This window comes from Bactrocera tryoni, chromosome 3 (assembly GCF_016617805.1).
Source record: "Bactrocera tryoni isolate S06 chromosome 3, CSIRO_BtryS06_freeze2, whole genome shotgun sequence".
NCBI classification, from domain to species: domain Eukaryota; kingdom Metazoa; phylum Arthropoda; class Insecta; order Diptera; family Tephritidae; genus Bactrocera; species Bactrocera tryoni.
The window spans coordinates 29,779,225-29,804,183 of record NC_052501.1 but is presented as its reverse complement, the minus strand read 5'-3'; the positions used below and the strand labels follow the sequence as shown (position 1 = coordinate 29,804,183).

The window sequence follows — 24,959 nt, the reverse complement described above, 5'->3', positions numbered from 1 at the left end:
CGTGAACAAAACTATTGTACCCTGTAGCAACAGATTGAGAGAGTATAAAATGAGAAAATCGGAAAACAAACACACCTCCTTTCCATTTAACGTCATTTCGAAGCCCATTTATACCACAAAAGATAACTCAAGCTTTAAGAATTAGAATTTTAGAAACCGCCATTTTGTCAAAAAATTTCATTTAGCTTATTACTCGGATTAATTACTAGGTTTAACATTACTTTAACGAAATCTGTTTCGTTTTTTAATTTTATAGGATTCAGTTTAGAAATATAGTGGTCACCGCAAAACATGTTTTTGAGAGGAGCCCCCGGAGTTTAACATCAACACCTGAAATCAAAGCCAAAATACAGGATATGGTTTTGGAAGATCGTCGATTGACTGAGACAGATTTAGTAGAGGCTCTACACATCTCATTAGGCAGTGTGAGCCACCATATTTTAAGTGAAATTTTGGGTTTCAGAAAGCTGTGTGCACAATGGCTGCCGCATTCGCTAACAATGGAACAAAAACACATTCGAATGCGACTTTCTCAGCAACATTAGGAGAGTTTTAAAAAGGGTAAAGAGGATTTTGTTCGTCGACTCATCAATATGGATGAGACTTGGGTCTATCACCATGATCTTGAATCAAAACGAGAAGCTAAAGAGTGTTGTGAACCTGGTTGTTCAGCTTCGAAACGAGTTCGTGTCCGGAAATCGGCCAAGAAGGTTATGGCATCAGTTTTTTGGGATGCGAGAGGAATTTTGTTAGTGGACTACATACAAACTGGTAAAACAATTAATTCTGAATATTATTGCAACCTTTTGGACCAGTTGAAAGAAAAAGTCGTGAAAAAAGACCCGGTTTGCCGAAGAAAAAATCCTTTTTCATCAGGACATTGCACCGTGTCACAAGATCATTTTTATAATGTCACAAGATCATTTTTATAATGGCTGAAATCCATGCATTAATGTTCGAATTGTTGGAGCATCCACCGTATTCACCAGATTTGGCCCCCAGCGACTTTCATTTGTTTCCAGAACTCAAAAAATGTATGAGTGGCAAACAGTTTTTCATCAAATGAAGAGATCATAACGGCTGTTGAAGCGTATTTTGCAAACCTTCCGGATTCTCACTTCAAGGATGGGATCCACAGTTTGGAAGATCGTTGGAGCAAGTGTATTAATGTTCGGGGAGTTTTTACTGAATAATAAAGTGTATTTTGAATCATAAAATTGTATTTTTCAAACGACAAAACTTATTAAAGAAACTGATATACAAGTATTTCGAGCAATGCATCTAGAGAAATACTCTTTGTATTATAGAAGTGCAATAACCATAGAAAACAGTAAACGCTGCCACAAAGTAGCAACAAATTGAAAGCAGAAAATTCAAAAAAAAAAATAAATAAAAAAAATATGTACACAATGGTTTTGTGTGCAACAACACAACGCCAGGGCGCAGACACGTCAGCGTGAAGAAGCAAAATGGCCGCCGATCGTGCATAAACGCCACACTCGCGCCATGAGGCAGACGGGCAGGCCATTAGTGATGCCACTCAGTAGTTTTTCTATTTTTTTGTTGTACACCAACAAATAAACTTACAAACACATACTATACACACATGCACTCATACACTCACACACCAGCGGATTGCATATGTGTTGATGCTAGAAGATGCGATGGCCTCCACACATCCACCGCGCGGCGGCAACACTCCACCACACCTTTTCGACCAACAACGCTGCCCCATTTCAGACACACGCACACACATACACTCAGTATAAACGAGCGCGCCAGGCGAGTGTGTAAACGATCCGCAGTCTTGCTGTGAGCGGTTAAGTGTAGCTGTGTGAGTGTGTGGTAAGCCTTTACTACAACACAACTCCTGTCATTCTCGCCATTTTTCCTGCGCCTGCGCATTTCAACGACACCGCACATCACCAACACCATCACAACAACACAGCCGAACGACATCGCGAGATCGAGCTATATTTAGAATTTCCGGACGCAGTCAAGCGCACCCATACAGCAGCGCCACCGAGTACCCACAGGCAACGTGCTGCATCTGTGTATGTGTAAATATGTATAAACGGCGTTCACTGCGCCGCACTGCGCTGCTTAATGTGGCCAATAGCTGAGGTAATACAAGTACACATTGTGAGGATCGCCACAATGCTCGGTCGTCGGCAGCGGCGGCCAAGTAGTTCGGTCGGTTGCCAGACGAGCATGCGGACGTCTTTGCACCACATGGTGTGCGCATCTTTTGGGAACCTGTAGCTGTACTACGATCAGCTCAGTAATTTTCCTACATTTTCGGCGCACTGATCACTGATCTTGCGCTCTCGCTCTCTCACGCGTAGTTCGGCAATGTTTTTCTTTGCTTTTCGAAATCTCTGCACTCAAGTGTTGTGTAACTTTTACCGAGTTTTCTGTACTTTTTATACGCACACAGGCACTCCAAGGTATATATGTATGTATGTATATTATATATGTACATAAGTTCTTCGTCTAATACATACATATATAGCGGCACAACAGCATGGGTCCCCTACTCACCAATACACACCATTAGCTACATGTCTTTATACCTCAACGCTTGTTTTTGCTTGCAACTTGGTATTGGTGCTGATTAAATTACAAAACAAAAACAACAATAACAGCGTTGTTGTTGAATGCGCGAACAACGAAAGCACGATGTTTACCGCGACGAGAAAAAACATTTTTCTATGATGAACTGACTATAATAAAGTTTATTCTGACTTAAAAAGTAAAATATTTCAATCATAGATCTCAAAAAATCTCGAGAGTCCATCCCATTTTCGAATATATAAAACTGAACTGATCTGAAAACAGCCCGTGTCTTCAAATTATCATAAGATGTAAAAGCAAACCTGCCGACTAATGCCCACATTTATGCAGAAAAACTACTCCAAAAAGGTCGTAGAGATAAAGCGAAGTAGTAAAGACGGAAAATGTTGAATCCGAATCCCTAATAATGGACGACTGATTAACTGGTCGGATCATTAATACAAGAAAAATCGTTTGTAAATATGTGGGGTTACGTTTAGACTATTGCAGACCTTAAGCTCGCTGACCGTAAGCTCAAAACAAGCCCAGGACCGCATGACCTCACTAACAGTAGCATCAAGCTACTTCCATATTAAACTTGTCTGGGTGCCCGGCCATATACGTATGAAGGCCATGAGCTTCCAAGAAAATCATCCCCCAGGATGGAAATGAGTGCGGGTTTCCCTGTATGCATGCATTCTGGAGTTTAAGTTGCAAAGGGAAAGATCATGTGGAAAACATCTAGATGCTTTCCCCTCCAATGTTTAGCTTTCACCAGCCTCAGGTTAAAGCAGCTCGGTTGCCATACTTTTTACGAACCCGGCTAGAACTGATATTAGCCGACTCAAGAAATTTGTGGCAAGCTCTAGATGTTTTGTTGATATGCGTGGGAGCTTTTGGTCCATACCTACGAGTTCTGGGCAACACCACGGGCAGGCGTCTCTGCATGTCTGAGCGGAATTATTCGTGATCGAACGAGCAATCACTCCTTTTACCTAACCAAACCTAACACGTACTCAATACATTCAGATCTATACAACCGGAATGAACCCGAATTATAAACTCTTTGCCATATCAACAAAAAAGTCCTTAGCAAACTTACGCCACCGTATAAAATGATTTCGATAAAATCTTGCAGAATCATTCAAAACATCTGAAGTATTTGTGGGGAGGGATCTTCAAGTGTTCCCACGACAGTCGGTTCTAAGTAACGAGAATTTTTATACGGCCCAGTATTGTCAACTCGACACTATTCATTAAAATTACTTCAGCCATGTTTTCTGCCACTACAACAACAGAGATCTTGAAGTGTTCGAGACGGCGAGTATTGAAAAGAAACTCCCCAGCTAAGATAAACCGCGCCTCAGTTTATGTGGTCTTCCATTTCGACAGGACAAAAGCTTTAGAATTTTAAAGTTGTCAATATTTTAGCCACAGAGCTCTCGCATGTGAACGTCGTTCCGCCTGTGAAAATATATAGTATGGAAATACCAGCATTATTTGTAGCTAAAAAGTAGTAAAAGGGGGTTAGTGTTTTCTAGTATTGAGAGATACAGTTTATTACTGAACCTCTTAATCCGTTTCATGGATATGCGAATGAATTTTATAGGAGATCTTAAGCGAACATTTAAAGAGTTTGGTAGAGATACAACGCCCTGCCTCTAATTATTTATACCAAAATTCAAGGTTTCCGAAACGTTTGAAATCACAATCCCCAAAAGTTTTTAGTTTGCTCCCTTTTTAATTGAGATCTTCGGCAAATCTTTTACGGTAACACAATGCGGTTTTATGATGAATTACGGCAATTACCGGAACAACTTACATAAACTTAAGTTTCATTAATGTTTTTAATTAACAATAACTTAATTTTAATTGGAAACAGTCATGGAGAGTACGGAGAATAAAATTGCATGACAGCGCGGTACACAAATAGAAGATCATATTGACTTTCTAAGTAAAGTGCTTTTACAGAATCATTTACATTCAAATTGGTTACTGTCTCTGATAAAACCACCTAATTGTCACCTCAAAAAATCGTGAATTCTGTGACTTACATTTTCACAAAATAACAGGAACAGGCCACTATACTCACTTACGATTGAATTTTTCGGAATCTAGATAAAAATCAAGAGATATTATTTTCAACATGAAACCCGTTTAAATGAACCCACTGAAAAAGAATTTCGGCTGAACAGAGACAGATAAAACTTACCATAATATTTGCTAGCAGGTTTTGCAAAGTTTTAAAAATTATTTAAATAAAAGTAATCTTTACAAGCTTTTTTTGCAGATTTAAAATATTGGAGAGATTTTTAAATTGGTGTGATTTTAATAGCATATACATAGGTAAATAAAAGTAATGATAATGTTCACAAGCTACTTTTCTAGTTTTAAAAATTTGGAGAGATTTTAAAATTAATATGATTTCAATAGCACATATGTAGGTAAATAAGAGTAATCATCATGTTTACAAACTATTTTTGTAGTTTTAAAAATTTGGAGAGATTTTAAAATTGGTGTCATTTTAATGGCATATATGTAATCATGATGTTTACAGGCTACTTTTGTAGTTTTAAAAGTTTTGGAGAGATTTTTAAATGTTGGAGAGATTTTAAAATTTCGTAATTTTTTTGCGCTTGAAAAGTTAAAAGCATGCTTTTGAAAAAATTTAGAGTTTTTTGATTTTGGAGACTTATTATTTTTCAAAATTTCCTGCTGTTGTATATATTTACATGTATTTAGTGATTAACAATTCAACGCTGACCCCATAGTCGGTAATTGATGTTACAGTATTGTTATTGTATCCAAATGCAGAAGCATTCCCCACATATAAACAATTCGACAGCGTAAATACGAGTAAATATACATACATACATATGTAAGTATATGTATGTGCATAGTATGTGGTACTAAATGTATACAAATGCATATTGGCGATGTTTCTTTTTTCCATAAACTGAAAGTTTACATTTACCAGCGAGGCAATAAAATGCGTATGAAATCATCGGCAGTGTGGAGCGCCAAATACCGAAAGGCCTATGCCGTGGAGGCCTGTTGCTGTTGGCAGCTGAATTGTGTTTTTTGTTATTTTTTTTTATTATTTGTGTAATGCAAATATTTGAGATTTTGTTTCGAAATACTACTAAAGTCACGCAAAGAATTCTCCAAATAACTTGTAGACACATATGTACGAGTAAATGAAGAAGAATGTGCAAACAGTCAGTCTGAAAAGAGGTAAGCAAAAGTTTTAAGAATGTGAAACCACGGTGGGCAAGATCCAAGGTGTGCTTGGAAGAAGCAGTTGCGTCTAAATTCATTAAACCAGTTCGATTTAGTAAGGCATTAAACGGAAATATGTAGGAGAAACATCACATACACCATAATCTGAAGTCGTCGTTTTCATAGATTTAGGTAAGAAGAAAAATATGTTATTTTTTCATGAACACCAAGTGGTCAGAGAAAAAGTGATTAACCATAAATCCAAATAAAACTGTGCTATTTTTATTTACTAGGAGATACAAATATCTAGAGTTAACTCTCCTTTCTTTGGGAGGCCTTATTCTTCAATCGGTGGGCAGGGTGAAGTACTTTGAGCTTATCCTAGAAAGGAAGCTCTTAAGGAAGCCAAAGATCAAGGAGAAAGTGAAGAATATATCGGTCGCTTTAGGAAGGCTGGGTATCTAGGGGCTCCGGGCAGAGACACACTGAAATTCTTCAATGCTTCGATTGCATTCTTTACAATTTAGACATGTAACTCGCAGCTCACACCCGGGCAACTAAATGGCTTTGAGTGCGTTGACTGTGCGGTCAAAACTATATGGCCTCATTAGAAATAACTTTAGACTTCATAGGTGCTTGCTTGGAAGGCTACTCTTTTCCCAATTCCATCCGATTGGAAGCGAGTTGGTTTTCCGATATCTTCTTGCGTTGACCCTTTGGGCACTCAGTGAGTTCAGCAAGCGCTGGTCAACAGCCAGCACTTATGCGACTGCCCGATCCTTCTGATCAAGAGTGAACCGTAAGACGCCCTGGCTCTTAGCAAAGTCAATCTCACCGCAATTGTCGGACGTCATTTAATAAAGCTACTTATATGGTGGAGGGCGTGTTGGAATCATTGTCACTTTCATCTTTATTGTCAAGCAATTGCCAGACTGAGATTGAAATATCTCGATAGACGCAGCTTTGGCGTACATTGCTGAGATTGTTATTAACCTAAATTATAATAAATTTTTGGTTTGCTTAAAACGCTTCATCGATCTATGAGAATCAAGTGACCCACTTAAAGGAGTTTACAAGTAACACTAACCAAAAATATCCTACCTTCGCAGAGTTAAAGCAAGAAATGACCACTTTCAAAATTATGGAGAGACTTTCACGTTGGATGTGAGCAGTAGAGATAGAAAAGTTAGAGCTGAAGATATTTGCAGCAACTCAGACTGACGTATGGAAGGAATTGCCGTAGAGTCGAGATATTTAATTGATAGTGTACCTATGGAGGAACTGAAGCCGCTAAACCCTCCCAAGTGACATCGCTTCGCTCTATGGGCTCTTGAAAAGTTCCAAGATCCGACGTTTTCGAGCCAAATTTTGTTCAGCGATGAGGCCCATTTCTCGCACAATGGGTATACTATAAATATGTAAACTTGCCGCAATTGGGACAAAGAGCAACCTGAAGAGATTCAAGAGCTGCTATTTCATGCAGAAAAAACGATGGTATGTTGTAGTTTGTAGGCCGGTGGAATCATCGGTCCATATTTCTTCAAAACCCGACTATTTGATACCTGAAATTGAAGCTTGCAAACTCGGCGACATTTGGTTTTAACAAGACGTCGCAACTGCCCAAACATCGCATCAGCCAATGGATTTATTGAAAGAACATTCACCATTAGACTTTTTCCTATGGGGATATGTAAAGTCTAAAGTCTAAGCGGACAATCCCGCTTCCATTCAGGCCTTGGAGCAAAACATCACACGTGTCATTCGGCAGTTACTAGACGAAAAGCTCGAACGAGACATTGAAAACTCAACGGATGGACCATCTGAGACGTAGCCACGGTAAACATTTGAAAGAGATAATCTTCAAAAAATAAATGACAAAGAACGTTCTTTCGAATGATAATAAACATTCTCCATTAAATTTGAAGTTTATGTGTTTATTCTTTAAAAAAGTAGGGACCATCGTGTATGTAAGACAGTTTAGCCTCATTACCGACTTAATTTACAGATGCTATTTCTTAGCCCTGCTTTTAGTTAGGAAATCATATTATAAACGTGGGTAAACCATAAAGACCTGCCAAAGCTTTTAAAATCCTTCCACTCAAACGGTAAACTAATCCGCGTATGTACTCACGGAGCTGCATACAAATGTATGTATGTCTATTAATATGTGCATATGTATATAGTATGTATGTTTGTGTGTGTGTTTGCATGCATAAGTGCACTCAGATCCACCATAATAATGTAAATCAAGTAGCGCGCCTCTTAAAACCATGCAATACGTCCAAAGCCCATGTAATCCTCTCAGCTATACACCCCACACACATGCACATAAAAGCACACACATATACAAATAAGCGTATTCACTGGCCCATAAGCGGCTCATCAATACGCACGTCAGTTGCACAACTGTAAAATGCGCGCACGTGCCCCGAACGCTGACGACAGCAACGCACTGCAGGCCACCGAAGTAGGGGAGCAGAATCGGGTTTATTTCTGAGCCAATGTGTGTGTGAGTGCCTTTGAAAATTTTCACTATTTTGTGTATGTGTTTCTGTTTGTATGTATGTGTGTGTTTGGACTTTCAAGCGCGAGCATAGAAACGCTCTAAATTTAGGCATGAATCCAAATGCATCCAAAGCATCCACAAAAACGCGATGCGAGGGCAAAACATAAAAGTACAACAACAACAACAACAGAGGAAATCATCATAGCTCTTATGTAGCTGCGCCGCTATGCTTAGCACTAACGGCCTACACCCGATCGCCAGGCGATGGAATGCAAATCGAATTTCGTTTCCATTAAAGTGACAAACCAACAACAACAAGACTAGTAAATGAAGCAGAGGGAAGTGTTTGTAGGCAGTGCGATTTATGCGTTGTGTCTACATGCTAGCGGATCAGCAAGGTCTAGACACGAGCACGATTACAGAGCCTTAACTTGATCGAGCTCTTCACTGCTGCTGCTCTCTTTCGCCATAAAGTTGTGGCAACTCAAATGTTCATGAGTATTCTGCAAGCCGAGTCCACAATCACTCTCTCTCCAGGTGACTTACAGGACACAGGGCCATTCAAAGATTGATATTGCGACAGGATTGTAAAACAACTTCTAAGCTCTTTCAATCGAAAGATAAAGAGAGAGCGAAAAAGGAAATATATGTCGATGTTTCCAAGATTTTGGACTTCCTGTAAAATAACCTTGGAAAGAGAAAGAGAGAGAGAGCAAAAGCATGTCGATGTTTTCATGATTTTTGGACTCCCTTAAATTTTGGACCAAGGGCCTCTTTTCTCCACCGTTTACATAACCTACTTTTTTGGCTACAGACTATAACTTCACCATTGTTTTGCGAAACTACTTCGTGTATGAGACGAGCTATTTTAATGACGATAACTAGACCTACTCAAGAGATTCGCACCAGGAGGAATAATCAGCTCTTTAAGCCTTACGAACATCTTCGTCTCATATTGATTGGGCTTAAGTACTAGTCTTAAGTACAAAGCTACCTCTTTTGCTGTTTACTTTTTTATGGACCATTAGTGTTTTGGGAGGTAGCATCTTTTTACTTTTAGGAAAATTGTATCCAGGCGATCAGGAAATCTTCATATCCTAGGACAATGCTCTAAGTCAATAGGGTTGCTTTCAACAAGGTTTTTAGTTCTTACGTCTTTGATTGCTTTTGCTCGGAGACGCAGGAGGATCTAGGTAGGGTCATTTGGAAGTGAGTTAAGTAATATCGTTCCTTTATATATGCCGAAAAAAGAGATATTTCGCACACAAATTTGTTTGAATACTCGATCGATTTTTGCGGAAACACGTTAGTATAATTCGAGTATGTGGCGAAGTTTAGATGAAGAAGTAGAAATATATTAAACTGTTAAATATAACGTTGTAGGTTGAAACATCTACAAAGAATGGTCAGAAATATGTCTGGGACTGTAAGATATTTAAAAACTAAGCTTATTTTGAATTTAGAAGTACATGTCTTATACATATTTGTGGTCAGCCGATCAGGGAAAATGGTACAGATACTTAAGAGATGACTTCTTCAATGAGGACACGCTTACAGCATTATACGTAATATTTAGGAAGCGATGAAAACTGAGGAAACTTTAGAAAAAAATTAAACATCGAAATTTAATTTAGCCTCGACGTCATTAGGTTAGATCATCCACATTGAGGAAATGACTTTCGTTCTGAACCTTTTCCTTAAGGAACTAGTTAGTGAATATTAGACACACATCAACAATATTCGGTACTAATGTCACGAAGATCTCGAAATATATTGAATTGTTAAGGATCGGACGACCCATTCTGGGATACAGGTGGTTATTGTTGGAGATTGTGGGTTTCGTAAAGGTCTCTCGTCAAACAAAAAAGGTTTTTTTACAAGAAAATGATTTTTATCTTTCAGTTTGTTCGGAAGCAATATGTTATAGTGGTTCGATATCGCCTATTGCGAAAGAAAATCTTTTCAGGAGAAAAGGACATTTATGAAATTTCAGATCGATATCTCAAAACTGACGGACTTTAAACGATCTCCGATATATCCCTCTGGTTGTTACAAACTTCTTGGCAAAGTTAATACGAGTATACACTTCTTGAAGGAATTGGGAAGGACATTTTTAGTACAATGCATTGGGCTTCACTAGAACTTTCGAACTGGAGGCAAATCTTGTACTGGAGCGAAGGAGATAAAGTTTTTGACTGCTTTAGGAATTTCGATTATACATATATCAGTGTGAACTGTAAAAGGTTCTCGGAATTACTGGCTCTTAGAAAAGTCAATCTCGCCGCGAGAACCTTCAGATCCAGAGTGAACCGTAAAAGGTCCTCCGAACTACTGGATCGTAGCAAAGTCAATTTCGCCGCGACTGTCGGACGCTCTTTGACAAAGATATGTGGAGAAAGGCGAGATAGAACCATCTTGTCACTTCCTTCCTTATGCCAGGCTTTTGCCACACTGCGTACCTAGCGAATTCCCTGAGATTGACATTAATCTCCTTAATAAATTTGTGGTAAACTCAAAAATCTTCGTCGATTTAAGAGCAATCAGTGATCCACTTTTTGCACGGAACACTCTAAAAAACCCAGCATCCATTCTGAAAGGTTGAGAATCTTACCAAATGCCACCTGCAGCAGCTGTATGGAAGAAGAGATGGTGGAAACAACTCAACACTTCCTTCTTGATTTTTCCGCGTTTGCGAGATCAAGGTATAAACACTTGGGAGTTCACACTTTCAGATATCCCAACGAACTGAAGAGAATAGAAATTAAACGCCCGAGCAAATGATTTAATGTTCACAAGCCGCTTGCTGACTTCTAAGTTCTCATAGCAGGAGTTTTACTTCATGGCTTCACAAAGGTTTAATCTCTGATCAGCCATCACACCTAACGGAACCTAAGATTTCTATAAGATTAGTGATGGGACCGTCTAATTAAAATTCGAAAGCGCCTTTTCGACCGCCATATTCTCTTCTGCTGTCAACACTCTCTTTATTCTAACATTCTCCGCTTCTGCCAATATTTTGGCTACAATTTTAAGTCGCCATATGCTTAACTGATTCTACCTGGCGGGCATATGTTGGCAGCACTCCCAGCTTCTCACCTCGCAACTCAACTCAGCAGTTGTCCGCATAAAATACTTTTATTGGTGGGGCGCGAAAATCGGCTAACTCATATTGAACAAAACAACAACAAAAGCAACAGCGAAACACAGTTTTTCATGCTTTTTACAGTTATACAAAAACATTAAAATCATTTATGCATCGGCATGTATTTGTGTGTGAATGTCTTTACAATTATGGCCGCTATAAAAGTGGCGGCAACAACAGCAAACAGCAATAAAGTTAAATTTTTACAAAAAGAAAAAAATTTAAATAAAAAAAATTTAAATAAAAAAAATTTAAATAAATAAAATCGAATAAAATACACATATCTTTCAGCAGCCAGTTAGCCCCTGCCGCCATTACCCCGTTGAAAAGTTTCGAAATTTCTAAGGCGCTTCGGATTTTTTATGCTACAAATTTTCCGCAACAATTTCGAATTTCTTTTCGATGTTTCGGTTTTTCGATTTTGGTTTGTTTGTTGTTTGTGTTGTTGCACATACTGTTGCTGCTGCTGTCCACCTTTGATGGCTGCTGAAGCGGCTGTCATTAGTATTAAGCAGTTGTGTGTGTAGTCGCTTAAGCAACGGACGGACACACTGTCGCTACGACTTTTTCACACACACACACTCGCACATATACATATACACCACATATATCTACAACAACACCTTACACTGCTTAAGTTGAAAATTTTGTTATTAAGTGTTTCTTGTTGTTCTTCTTCTTGGCTTTTTGGCTGCTGGCCAAGAGCGCAAGCGAACGTCTCGCCGTGTAAAGTGGCGTTTCACTGCATTTGTTGTTGCTGCACTGTATTTATTATTGTTATTTAGTGTTGTTGTTTGGTTGTTTGTTTAACTTTTCGGCGACATCGTCAACCGCCAAAGGGGTGAAGTGAAAAGCAATTAAGCGTGTAAAAGTCACATTCTCGTTTTGCTGGCAGAAAAATCGTGAAAATTCCTCTTACCACATATAGAAGTGTGAATGTGTCAGTAGATACATATAGGCATATACCCATAAGAATATAGTAGAAACTCGCGGCATACAATAGAATGTACCGTAATGAGTCGATTTACAGTCTAATAGAAAACAAAATCGTTCGAAATGAGCAGATGATGCTTTAACGTCGACAAAGCTTTTGTTGAAAACCCCTTCATGCGACGAAAATACCGTCCCAGCGAGCATTCTTTTGAGATCTGACTGTCGATTGGACTTTGGAGAGAAATAATGGAGCCATTTTTCATCCATTGTCACATATCTTCACAAACCCTCGGGTTTATTATGCTTCAACATCTCTAAACACCGCTCCCAATTATCAACTCGTCGTTGGTTTTGGTCAAAAGTGAGCTCGCGCATCACCCATACCCGAATATTCGTGTATGATATGACATGTTCATAGAATATTCGTGTATGATATGACATGTTTAGAGTGCCTATATCTCGAACAACGTCACTTTACAGTCACCCAAAATTATTTTGTGGACTTTCTTGATGCTTTTGTCGGTAACAACCTCTTTTGGGCATCCACTTCATTCACTGAGTTCGGTACTGATTTCATCACATCTATCCTTAGCATATGTACCAATCCTTGAAGGTTGATTTTCCTGGGACAGTGTCTGGAAACTAGTAATCAAGCCAAATTTTTCCTTCAACTGCATTTTTCCCCTTCAAAAAGCAATTACTTTTCAATACGCGACATTCCTTTTTGTCCATTTTTTCACAATAACAAAAGTTGCTACACTATAGAAGAAATTGAGATTCCAGCAGAAGTTCGGCAAGATAGTTCTATCTAAATTTAAGGCAGAAAGCACAGGGTCTCAAGCACGGGGCCAGCTCGTGTAAAGGCAGGAATTGCAAACTGATAACAGACACCCACAATGCATTCGAAATCTGGAGGGAACATTCTCAAAACTGCCTAATGGCGAAAGTGGTGATGCAAGGGATGAAGAAGAAGCCAAGCCAGACGCATGTTCCACACCAACAATCTAGCGTGATAACATTGTCGTCCCGTCACTCCACCAAGACGAGGTGAAAACAGCTCTAAGGCGACTTAAGAACAACAAAGCCTCAGGGGCCGATGTATTGCTGGCTGACCTCTTTAAAGCCGGCGGCGATGAGCTGGAAAGGCGCATGTTTCAGATGTCAAAGAATCAATTGTCAAGGGTCAATTGGTCGGATGACAACATGTTTAATGATTAGAATATAACAGGTTAAGAAGGGGCTTGAGAGTGTCATTGCTGGAGGGAGGAATATCTAAAGAGGCTTCTAGATAATTAGGTCAGGTGTAGGTGACAAGACCGTTTAGCTGTTAGCGGTGTGATCTCCGCTAGTCTGAATGCCGAACAGTTACGGTCGTTTGCACGTGAATTGTTTAGGCAAAGGCGTTTAACTGAGTAGTAGGGTTAGCTTCTTGTGTGAATGGTATGTGTGTATGATGTGGTTATGGCGGCCAACTCCTAGTCACCAGTCCAGAGCAGTACGAAAGCTCAACTGATAGTAGTTTTGGCTACGAGGTCTAACCGGAGACTCAATTCTGGTACCACGGGGAAAAGGAGCCCTTGGCGTTCGCTCCAACCTGCTCATGCGGACTAGCACCCCGAGGAGTATCATGGTGGTTGTGGTAAAAACCCGAATACGGGAAGAACTGACTCCTTGTCAATTGAATATGGAGTTGCATTGCAATCGGATGTCAAACCCAAACACGGCGGATGTTTTCGATTGGCCCCTAACGTGCTCATTCCACACTGGGTCAAACCAAGTCCAGTGGTCCACGAAAATTTCGAAAAATCGCCGATTATGAAAATTGGCAGTTCATTAGAAAGGCGACCAGACGCATACCCCGTGATATAAATATTTCGTCAAAATTCTTTTTTTTTGTTAAAGTTATTGAAGGTTAAAATTTAGAGCATGGTAAAATTTAAAACATTTTTTTCTCACAAACTACTAGAGATAAATCGATGTAATATTCTGTAGTCAAAGAAAAAATGGTCGTGCTATATTTTTCACAATCCATTTGTTAAAGTAATAATGTTTTACATAATTTTTTGTTAAACAATTGAAATTTTTAAAGTGTTCTTCACGCTAAAAAAATCGAAAAGTATGTGACACAACGCAGAAAATATTCACTTTTAAAAATCTGCAAAAATGTTTGTTCATTCATGAAATTCCAAAGATACATATTGAATTTTTTGTCTCCCTACCGCTCTTAAAAAGTATGACATATCGATTTGGCAATTGCTTTCTCTCTTGACGAACAAAAATTACGCTCTATAAGTCTCTCATTATTCCCTTCGACGCAGAAACATAGACGATGACAAAACAAGTTGAACCAAGGCACCTGGAGCATTCGCGGCAATACCTCGCTGCAAGGTCTTTGAAGCTGTCCGCGGTCGAGCTGAATATCAAAGAAGTTGGAACCGCAAGCTGTATGAGCCGAATGGCATCCAATGATGGGACCAAGTGTTTAGCGGCCTCTCTGGTATGACCCCGCAAAGCAAAGTGGAATCTTGCGAAGTTTTGTATTCTCGACCCACGGTTTTAGTGCCAAAGAGGATGAAAAAGAAGTGTGTATAGCAGCTAAACGCTATATGAGTCCGAGCTGAACAACTCTTTCGCAATTTGTATCGTTGCCATGAAATTTACTCAACATACTATATTCTCGTGCTTTATCCCACAATTTCTCAATGCTTAAATTTGTTTTTAGGAACCACACCAAATACTCTTTAATGAACTCACTTACTCATAATACCACCAATGTTACCGCGAATTTATGTAATTAATTGTTATTGTTATTGTGCTTTTGGTTGAATATCATTTAAATTTTAATTAAACTCCCATTTTTGGTAATTACGTGCAAGTATCATAAGCGCTAGAAGCTTTCGACATACCCAATTGGTTTGGCCATTCCGTGTCGTTTACCCCCTCAACTATTTACTCAATTACCCCAAACTGTGAAGTTTCCGCCTTCGACGCATTGGCAGCAGCGACTTGCGTCATTGCGCGCTTTGGCAACTCATCGATTTTACATATTTTCGTTTTGTTGTTCGGTTAATTTTGTAATTTAATATTTTGGCAAAAGAAGACAAAGAATTAGCAAAGTACTCGTTATTGTGGTGGTGTAGAGTGAGGGTCAATATACAGCGTGCTTTCGTGAGTTTATGCGCCGCCGTAGTGTGGCAATTACTGATGTTTTAAAATTCACGAAAAATTTTATGAATAAGAGACAGAGAAGCCAATACCGCTGCATCTGGAAGATGCTACATTTAATGGCGATTTTGAAATTGATGCTTCTCCTGCTTCGCGGTATACATTTTATACATGCTGCTTAATCAGCCGCCATTACAAACTCAGGTGTGTGTAATTTCATAGTCTTACTCGCTGGATGATTGACTGAAGATGGGTAGTTGATTGATGGTTCAATAAGTCTAAGATCTAAACCGATCGAGCTAAAGTGCAACTTAACTATTAGCTCAACAAAGTTTCGTTCATCGAAGGATAAAAAAACTGTAGACTCCCAGAGGACTCTGTAGACCAGTGCATTGGAGACTCCCTTTTGGAAGATCAATGATTTCAAATCCAAGAGCAGAACAAAATTAAATAGAATAGCACCGCATATTGGTCAAACTGTACTGGGGATCACAAAACTTTCATGTTACCTTCTGTTTAGAAAATACTTCTCATAAACCTCATCACAGAGTTTTTTTTTATAAAGTCTTAGGCTGAAACTCAGACACAGACTTTTCAGGTGCCTGACATTCTAATAATAGAAGATACTCTGAAAATTTAAAGATGTGGAAACCTTTAAAGGATGTTCTAGCTTTACTTATTTCCCAGGCTAAATTGAGTTAAAATGATACATCTATCGGACAATCATAAGCTTTACTTTAACAGAAATTTTTCTTATGGAACCAGCAAAATACTTCTTCTATAGCTGGTGATCACAATTTGTTCTTAAACTCATAAAATTTACAATATACTGTATAGTATTAACCAGTTAGAACAATTCTGCTCTACGGTACAGTAGTATGGTGGACAGGCGTACGGAAATCCACCTACCGGAAGCCAATGGAAATGGTTCAAAGGTTCGCTGCGATGTGTATAACGGAAGCTTTAAGAAAAACTCCAACGGCGACTCTTGAACTGGTACTAAACCAGCCACATATAGACCTCTTCGCTTAAAACTGCGCAGCGCAATCGGCGGGAGGACTACTGGCTGCAGGAGAATTTACATATAGAACCTTCGGGCATTGCTCGGTGGGTTATGGCGGTTGGGCAAACACCGACTACATGAACCCACTTTTCAACTGGGAAAAAGAACATGCCTGGCGTAAAGGTATGTTAGCTACGCGCTACACTCTAAGCCGCGGAACCAGCAGCAATCAATGGAAAGTGTAGTAGAAGTAATCAACTTCAGGCCGCAAAGGCATCGAGGACAATGAAATAGTGGACGCAATTGGCAAGAATGATGTGCGGCTAATATTCGAAAACGTGATAAACATTGGGAAACCCATGCATCGTCTATACGACGATCCTGAGAGAACCATGGTAATGAAAGTCAAACCTCGATGGAACGAGCTACCTGAGTGCAAAACTACAAAAGTCATGTGCATAACGGTATATCGGAAGTACATAAAATTCCTATTGGCACTCTATAGAAGAGACTGTAGGAACATGATGGAAATACTAACTGGTCACTGTCTGAAGGCGACACACGTCCGCAGGATGGGGCTCACAGATCGAGAAGTCTGCAGGAAATGTCTAGAGCAGGACACCAAAGAAGCACTGGAGAATCTCTTGTGCACATGTACCGCTTTGGCAACACCACGCTGTAAGCATCGGGGATGCCTACTCTTGGACTTAGTAACTGAGCTCCATCGAGTATCGCAGTATCGCAAAGGACCAAACTGGTCAATGCGTGGCTTATTGGTCTACCAGATTAACCTAATCTAACCTAGTATTAACCACAATATCGTTAGCGAGGAAGCAAATGTCGGATTCAGTGGAATGCAGAGCGAAGGATGATGGTGCTGAAACATTTCGAATACCCAGCTTTCTGCCGGATAAGGTGGCATATATTCCACGGCTTCCAACCCTGCCACTTAAGAGACATTGGGCAGCTGGGGTGGAAAAATCAGATTTTTTAACCAAATCCACTGAGTTGCTGTATAAGGCTTAATTTGGTTACCAACTGTGAGCACAATTGCCCTAATAGTGGCCTAAGTGCGAGCGCCTGTGGTTTGACGCTCTTGTGCCTCCCTTTTCAATCAACCAAATGTCGGAAAAAGTTGTTTTAAATAACGCTGAGTATTAATAAGATGTAGGACGTCAAGTAAGACAAAATGAAAATTTAATGGAATTTCTCATTTGGTTCTAATGAGTATCTGAAAAATACTATTAGGCACCTCGAAGATCGACTTTTGAAGTATGAGAATGTAGGTTTGGAAGTTGATCATATTTATGGAGTTATTTGGAAGAACAGTATGCTTAGTAAGTGTTTACTTTAGGAAGCCAGATGTGAACTAAAGTAGCTTTCTATAGCTGGAAATATAAGCTCGTGTGTCTTCAGACTTTGTATCTAGAACCTCAACTAATGAACATATGTATATAATTCAGGCAAATCTTCGCAATTTTTTTTTGTATTTCATAGCTTATAAGATCGAACCTCGTTCGATAACTTAATTTTGTGATTTTATGAAACGGCCGCAGACCTTCACTCAGTTGCATTTGGACTTCTGCGACCGAGTCATTTGAAATCGGCATATTCTGCCATCTTCAGCCAACGCATCCAGTCTTTATGACGCCTTCTTTAAGAGTTCACCCACGAGACACCACGTAGCCCATTTCCCAAAATGCATTTGTTGCTTCGGAGAGTTCTTTCTTTTCAGATCAAAGGCGCGTACAAAGTTAAGAAAGAAATGCGAAAACCAAATACAAAAAATGAAAATAAGAAAATAAAAACAACAACAACAAAAACAACAAAGTAAGGAAGAAATCACGCGTGAGTATGTTGGCGACAGCATGCCCCGTACAGCTGCCTGTAATAACAAAAACAAAAATCAGCGACTGCGACCCATTGGCGAGTGCAGCCAACGTGCAACAGCAACAAAAGCAACAACACAGCGACGCTAAAATGACATGTGTAAGTTGTTTGCGTGTCACTGCTGCTGTTGTTGTTATTCTTGTTGTTGTGCTGTAATGTGACTATTGTTGCAGTTGTTATTCGCCGCGTCGTCTGTTGATTTAACGCAGTTTGGCAGCACCTGTCACTCGAGTGTCGCCGATTTCGGTATTTCTGCTTAATTGCAACGAACGACCGAACGAACACAGGCAGCCGGCGACCCAAGGGAGTGTAGCACACTCGCACATACACACATACGAGTACAGCGGGGTGTACTGGCAGGTTGTACATAGGATCTTCTGATCAGCCATTCGGTGGCTTAACGGCACTTTGGCAGCCGAAGCAAGACGCTGCTGGCACTTGAGTTCCTCGATTACATGCGAATACTTGCCGAGGGAAGACACACGCACACACACACATACTGATTCTGTGTAGTTGCAAAGATTCTTGGGCACTTGCATCGCTTAAATCTCGTGTCTGGCGGTTGGAGGCAGTTGCCAGTTGGCCACGCAGCCAGTGCACATTTTTCATATACACATCGAACGCACTTAGCGGCACTGCTGTCGATGGGTTGTTGAAATGCCACTGCCCGAGTGCGGCGTGTACGGCCACCGATCGAGGTTAACGACGAAGTACAATGGGCTGAAATGGAAATTTCATTGGCGAAATCTGAAATATGAGAAATGAGTTCAGTAGTGTCTTCCACTTTCACATTCGGTTCTATATGCCAACATTTCTCTACAACTAGGCTAGAACTGGCAGGGACTTGCCAACTTGACAGTTTAAAAGCCACGCATAGCCCAGTTTTGGTCCTTTTCGGTACCAGATGGAGTTCAGTTGCTAGGTCCAGGAGGTGTATTCATCCTTTGGATACCTGCGCTTGACGCGCATTTCAACAGACTCTGTGGCCTCAGTATTGATACTGCCTACAGTGTATCATTCCGTGGGGGACCCCAGATACTTACAGCGAAGTCTTGCCAATGCCGGACAAGTGCACAAGAGATAATCCATTGTTTCCCTCTTGCATTGCTCTAGACATTTCCTGCAGTCATCTCGATATGTTAGTCTCATTCTGCCGGCGTATCCGACAGTGACCAATTAGTATTCCGATCATGTTTCTACAGTCTCGGAAGTCTCTCCTTCAAAGCTTAAAGGTTCACCGTGTTATGCGATATCCGGTCTCTTAATTGAAATTCTGCGATAAGGACACAGTGTACACGGGTTATGAAACGTTCGAGAAACAGTTGGTCATCGACCTTAAAAAAGGCAACTTTTTCTAGAGACCTTATTCTAAAAGCAATTCTTATCCTATAGAGCCACGTTACCAAGGTCAAACTCTTCAACTCTCCCGAAAGTTCCAACCAGCACACTATGGCTGTATATATCGTAGGAGTAATCACATAATTTGTTGTGCAAACCCTCCAACAAACTGGCCGACAGGGGTAATGCTTGAAAATTCTACGAAAAGTTGCGGCGACTAACAGAAGCTTTCAAAAAAGCAGCATACTCTTGTGCAACCCCCGGAGTTGATGTAGTGAGTGATGCCCAGAGCATACAGAAATTATGGAGGGAACACTTCTACAGCCTGCTGAATGGTGGTGAAAGCATAATACCAGGAGATGGTGAACCCGATTCCCCAATCGATGACGATGGAGTAGACGTTCCATTGCCTGACCAAGAAGAAGAAGTTCGAATAAATTCAAACTCCGAGTAGGTGTGTATTGATTGGAAACAAACAAACTACAATTCAGAACATTTTCTTTATAAGAACCTTAGATATGTACGAGTATTTCGGATCTAGCTATCTTCCAAATAGACTTTGGTTAAAGAACCCACAAAAAGGTTATATGTATCGCATTACAGTAAGGTTCAAAGGATGACTATGCAGAAACAATCGAAAAACTTTGTCTTTGATTTCAAGAAAATAGCTTAGATTAGGCTATACATATGGTTGATCCTAACAGGAGTTCCACTTGGACAACTTATAACGCCAGTCCATTGTGGTACCTAGAACTCCTATCAAATGTATCATAAAGGCCGTCATGAACCGATAAACTGCTTTGAGCCTAACACAAATATATTGAAATGGCTAACTGTCAGTCTCGGCCTCGGCTCCCGGTGCGCCGAAGGTATGACTGCGGATATAGTGCAACTTTCTGCAAAAGTTGATCAAAGGAGGAGAAAGCGCCTGTATATTTCCACCTTACATTCTTTTATGTAGCTTTGACAATTTGCGTCCGACTGAATGTTTAGCTTATTAGGCAATGACTCGTAATATGTTCTACGGTTCCAGGGATTCCGGCAAATGTACTTCGCTAAGGGCAAGTAGTTCAGGAAATCTCCTGCGTTCGGACCAAAAGGATCTTGCAGTCGCACAGAAGCGATTCGTCGACCAATCCCTGCTTAGCGTACATTAAGAAAGTAGAGGTGATCCATTCCCACCACAATCGAGTCTACGTAACAGGAACGGACCAGGATTTTTATCCGGCCAAGGACTGTCAACTCGGCTGATTTCTGCCGCTACAACAACAACAATAAAAAAGTAAAGGAGATACAGATATTTTTTATATTCTTATTCGAATAATAGCAGAACACTGAGTCTCGGAAATTCACTCTCACATTTCGCCGAACTCCGAGAAAGCAAAAAAACTAAATTAAGGAAAGACCATCAAGGATTTTATGGGTGTGTTTTCTATAAAATAATTTTCTCATACATATGCTCAGTTTTTTTTATCAATTCTGCGCCTCAGGATTACCAAAAAATTGGACTCAAGAATAATTCTCTTTAAATGAATTTTCGGGTTTAGCCCACTGTATATACAGAGAGTCAACTTAAATTGTTGCACATTGCTACATATGTACATGTATGTATATTAACTTTGTAGCAGGGAAATTTCTTGACAGTGGCGCGATCCAACTACAAAACCAACTAATCAAGCAGAGGACAGACAGGAAATGGGCAGACGTTAATTTAAAAATATACACACAAGTGCATAATCGAAGCAAATCCATACAAGCATTAATAATCATTTTTATAGGAACGTGCTATAAATTAGCTAAAGCGATCATAAATTGAATACAAATAATAAAATTAATGTATCACACAAAAACAACAAAAATAATAGGAAAAATATATAAAAATTCATAGAGCGTATAATAGAAAAGCGTTACAAATATTTATAAGTATTTTTGTTCTAAAAATTTAGTTATCAAGTTTATGGCAATACATTTTTTTGAAAAAAAAATTACTCTCGAATAATTTTTTAAATTAATAATTTTTGCAATAAATTGTTTCAAAAATAATTTTCTAAAAAAAAAATAATTTTTCAAATAAAAATTATTATAAAAAAATTTTTTTTTTATTATTTTTCTAATAATTTTTATCGCAATAATGTTTTTTTTGAAAAATGTTTAGAAAAATAATGTTTACACAAAATGGTTTAAAAAATAATTTTCAAAAAAAATAATAATTTTCAAATAAAAAATATTTTTCAAATAAAAAATATTTTTCAAATAAGAACTATTTTCTTACAAATTTTTTTTTTTCAAAAAAATTGTTTTTTTTTTTAATAAAAGAATTTTCAAAATAAGAAAATAATCATTTTTCAAAAAAAAATTTCAAAAAATATATAATTTTTAAACTCACCACACTTTCTCCGCTTAAAAATAGTAAGTCGTAGTATTCCTCTGTTTACTTATTTTAATGCCTTTTAATATCTACATATGTACAGCCACTGGAGGTTACAAAATTGATCACTTTTTTCTATTTTTCGCCAGGATTGCTTTTATGGCTTGCGAATCCTCAATTTATGGCAACAAATTAATTAATACCGCTTGAGAGTTATTGCTCTCAATTGTGGTGAACTAGCGAATGACTAAAATGTTGTCTGTATAAGCAACTCTGTGTATGGCAATCAATGTACGCGACGCCGGCGTCGTGTCTTCCACATGCGGTGCTTATGTCGCGCGAAAATACTGAAAGTACAAAAAAATTAAAATCGATTTAATATAAATTTTAATTAAAAACTTCAAAAATTAAAAGAGAAGTTACATAAATTGAATTACACCAAAGTTATAATACTAAATATCCATACAAGAAACTGATTTTGAACTTGCAGTTAGTATGGCAGCTAGGTACTAAGGGGTGATCCAAGTATACTTTTTTCAATACTCTATTTTTTTTTTGACAGATCACGTGTGAGTCGTGTCAAGCTGTCATTTTTTTTTTAGAGTTTTGATGGTCATTTCATCGCTCAACTTTATTACGAAAATTCACGTTCTGTAAAGAATGTGTTTCGGGCACTTCGCTCAATGGTCAATATAATCGGCGCACTGAACTTACTATTCGCAATACCAAACCACCCATCTTGAGACCCAGAATTCATTATCGGATAACTTTCGACCGAATAGATTACGTCCAGCGTACAGTGAAGGAAATATAGCAGTCGAGGCTGAGAGTGTATACGAAGGCGGCGTCGTTCGCAGCAACTCGCATGACGTGCATTTTATCTCCAGATCTTAACTTGAAAGCATACAAAATACAGCTTGTGGAAGAGCTAAAGCCCTCGACCTACACAAAAGTTCCAAGAAGATGCGACGTTTTCGAGCCAAATTTTGTTCAGCTATGAAACCCATTTCTTGCTCAATGGGTATGGTAAAATTGCCGCCTTTGGGACGAAAAGCAACCTGAAGAGATTCAAGAGCTGTCATTTCATCCAGAAAAAACAACGTCTTGGTGTGGTTTTTGGGCTGGTGGAATCATTGGTAAATATTTCTTTAAAAATGATGCCGATGAGAACGCAACCGTTAATGACGACCGTTATCGCACTATCATAGCCGACTATTTCATGCCTGAAATTGAAGCTTGTGATCTCGGCGACATTTAGTTTCAACAAGACGGCGCCTCATCTCACATATCGCGTCAATCAATGGATTTATTGAGAGAACACATCGATGAGCAGATAATTTCACGTTTTGGGTCGGTCGAATGTCCACCTGGATCATGTGATATCACACCATTACTTTTTTCTGTGGGGATAAATAAAGTCTAAAGCCTATGTGGACAATCCCGCTTCGATTTAAGTCTTCAGGTGAGTCATTCGCCAGTTACCAGTCGAAATGCTCGAACGAGTCATCGAAAATTGGACTCAACAGATGGACCATTTAAGAAGTAACCATGGCCAACATTTGAAAGAGATAATCTTCCAAAAACAGAAATGCAAAAAAAGGTTGTTTTAAATTATAATGAAGATTCCCCATTAAATTTGAAGTTTCTGTGTTTTTTCTTTAAAAAAAAAAGTAGGGAACCTTGAAAAAGATCATCCTTTGTATATAATATATGTACTTAGTATATACTTCATAGAGCGGCCGACGTTTCCTTACAAACTATAACTTATTTGTTTTATAATTTTTACGGAATTAATTAAAAAAAATCTATTTTTAGGACTAAACTTTTTTAATTCTTTTCATGATTAAGCTTCTTGAGCCTTTAAGTTTGCAAAGCTTCTTCATTTTATCACTTTTCCCGACCGAACATTTTCATATTTTCAGGCAAATGCCAAACTTGAAACTTTTTCACGCTGTCCGACAAGTTCTGTTAGATATATAGGGACCATTTCAGTTACTCATAGTCTTAAAACTCACATAAGATTTAAGAGGTTCCTAGAGATAGATATAATCGTGTTTAGGTTCAGTATTTTTTCTTTTGAGGAGTGGCGTTGCTTCTTATTGAAATAATGTGAAAAGTTCTAGAGAAATAGGCTTTCGATGTAAAATAAAATAGGCTGCGGTCTTAAGATTGATGGGCTAATGCAATCCTGTTACTGAAAGTCTGCTATGAAGGAATCCTTGTAACGTTAGACGTAAGTTTCGATATCACTGTTCAAATCTCCTCAATATTGTCCGGTCCTAACAGAAATCACTGCACTACCAAATTGTAACTACAAGTGCTTTCTCAGGTATCATCTTTTGGCGCTACAGCTCTTTGTGAGCATTGGCCTGTATATGCGTATAAAAAGTCCGAGGAAAATATTACCACACATGCATTGCGCACACCTACTGCTTGAGCCACCGCTACGAAAGAACGCTTGCTCCCACTTCTGGCAACTTTTCGCCTCATTGCATTTATCTGTAATGCCGCACCAGCACCCCACCTACAGTAGTGGCAACCAAGACAGCACCCACGCAAACGCATCGGCACACATACGCACATAGCGTGCCGTGGACTCATCTTGAGCACCGTCCCCCATCATAATTCTTGCCACATACTGACACTTTTGTTGGATGGCAAATTACATGCTTCACGCACACTCTGACATCCGACTGACTGAGAGTGTGATGGACCCCAAACGGCCAAACGACCACACGAGCCACCGAGTTACTCATAACAGCCACGCAGCGTCTATGCAGCTTACAGCTGTGCGGGAGGTGCGGGTGTTTTTGTTATGAATATGTAGCGAGAGCGTTGCATA

At 39.2% G+C, this 24,959-nt stretch overlaps 1 protein-coding gene across 9 annotated transcripts in view; it reads right to left on the bottom strand.

Annotated features, from left to right (window-relative positions):
* LOC120771814 (myocyte-specific enhancer factor 2) overlaps positions 1 to 24,959 on the bottom strand; it is a 147,887-nt gene that overhangs the window by 108,812 nt on the left and 14,116 nt on the right. For all 9 annotated transcript variants that reach the window (XM_040100024.1, XM_040100022.1, XM_040100032.1 and 6 more), the window contains exon 2: positions 22,136 to 22,464. The gene's annotated coding sequence lies outside the window, so the exon portion shown is untranslated. The remainder of the gene's footprint in view (positions 1 to 22,135; positions 22,465 to 24,959) is intronic.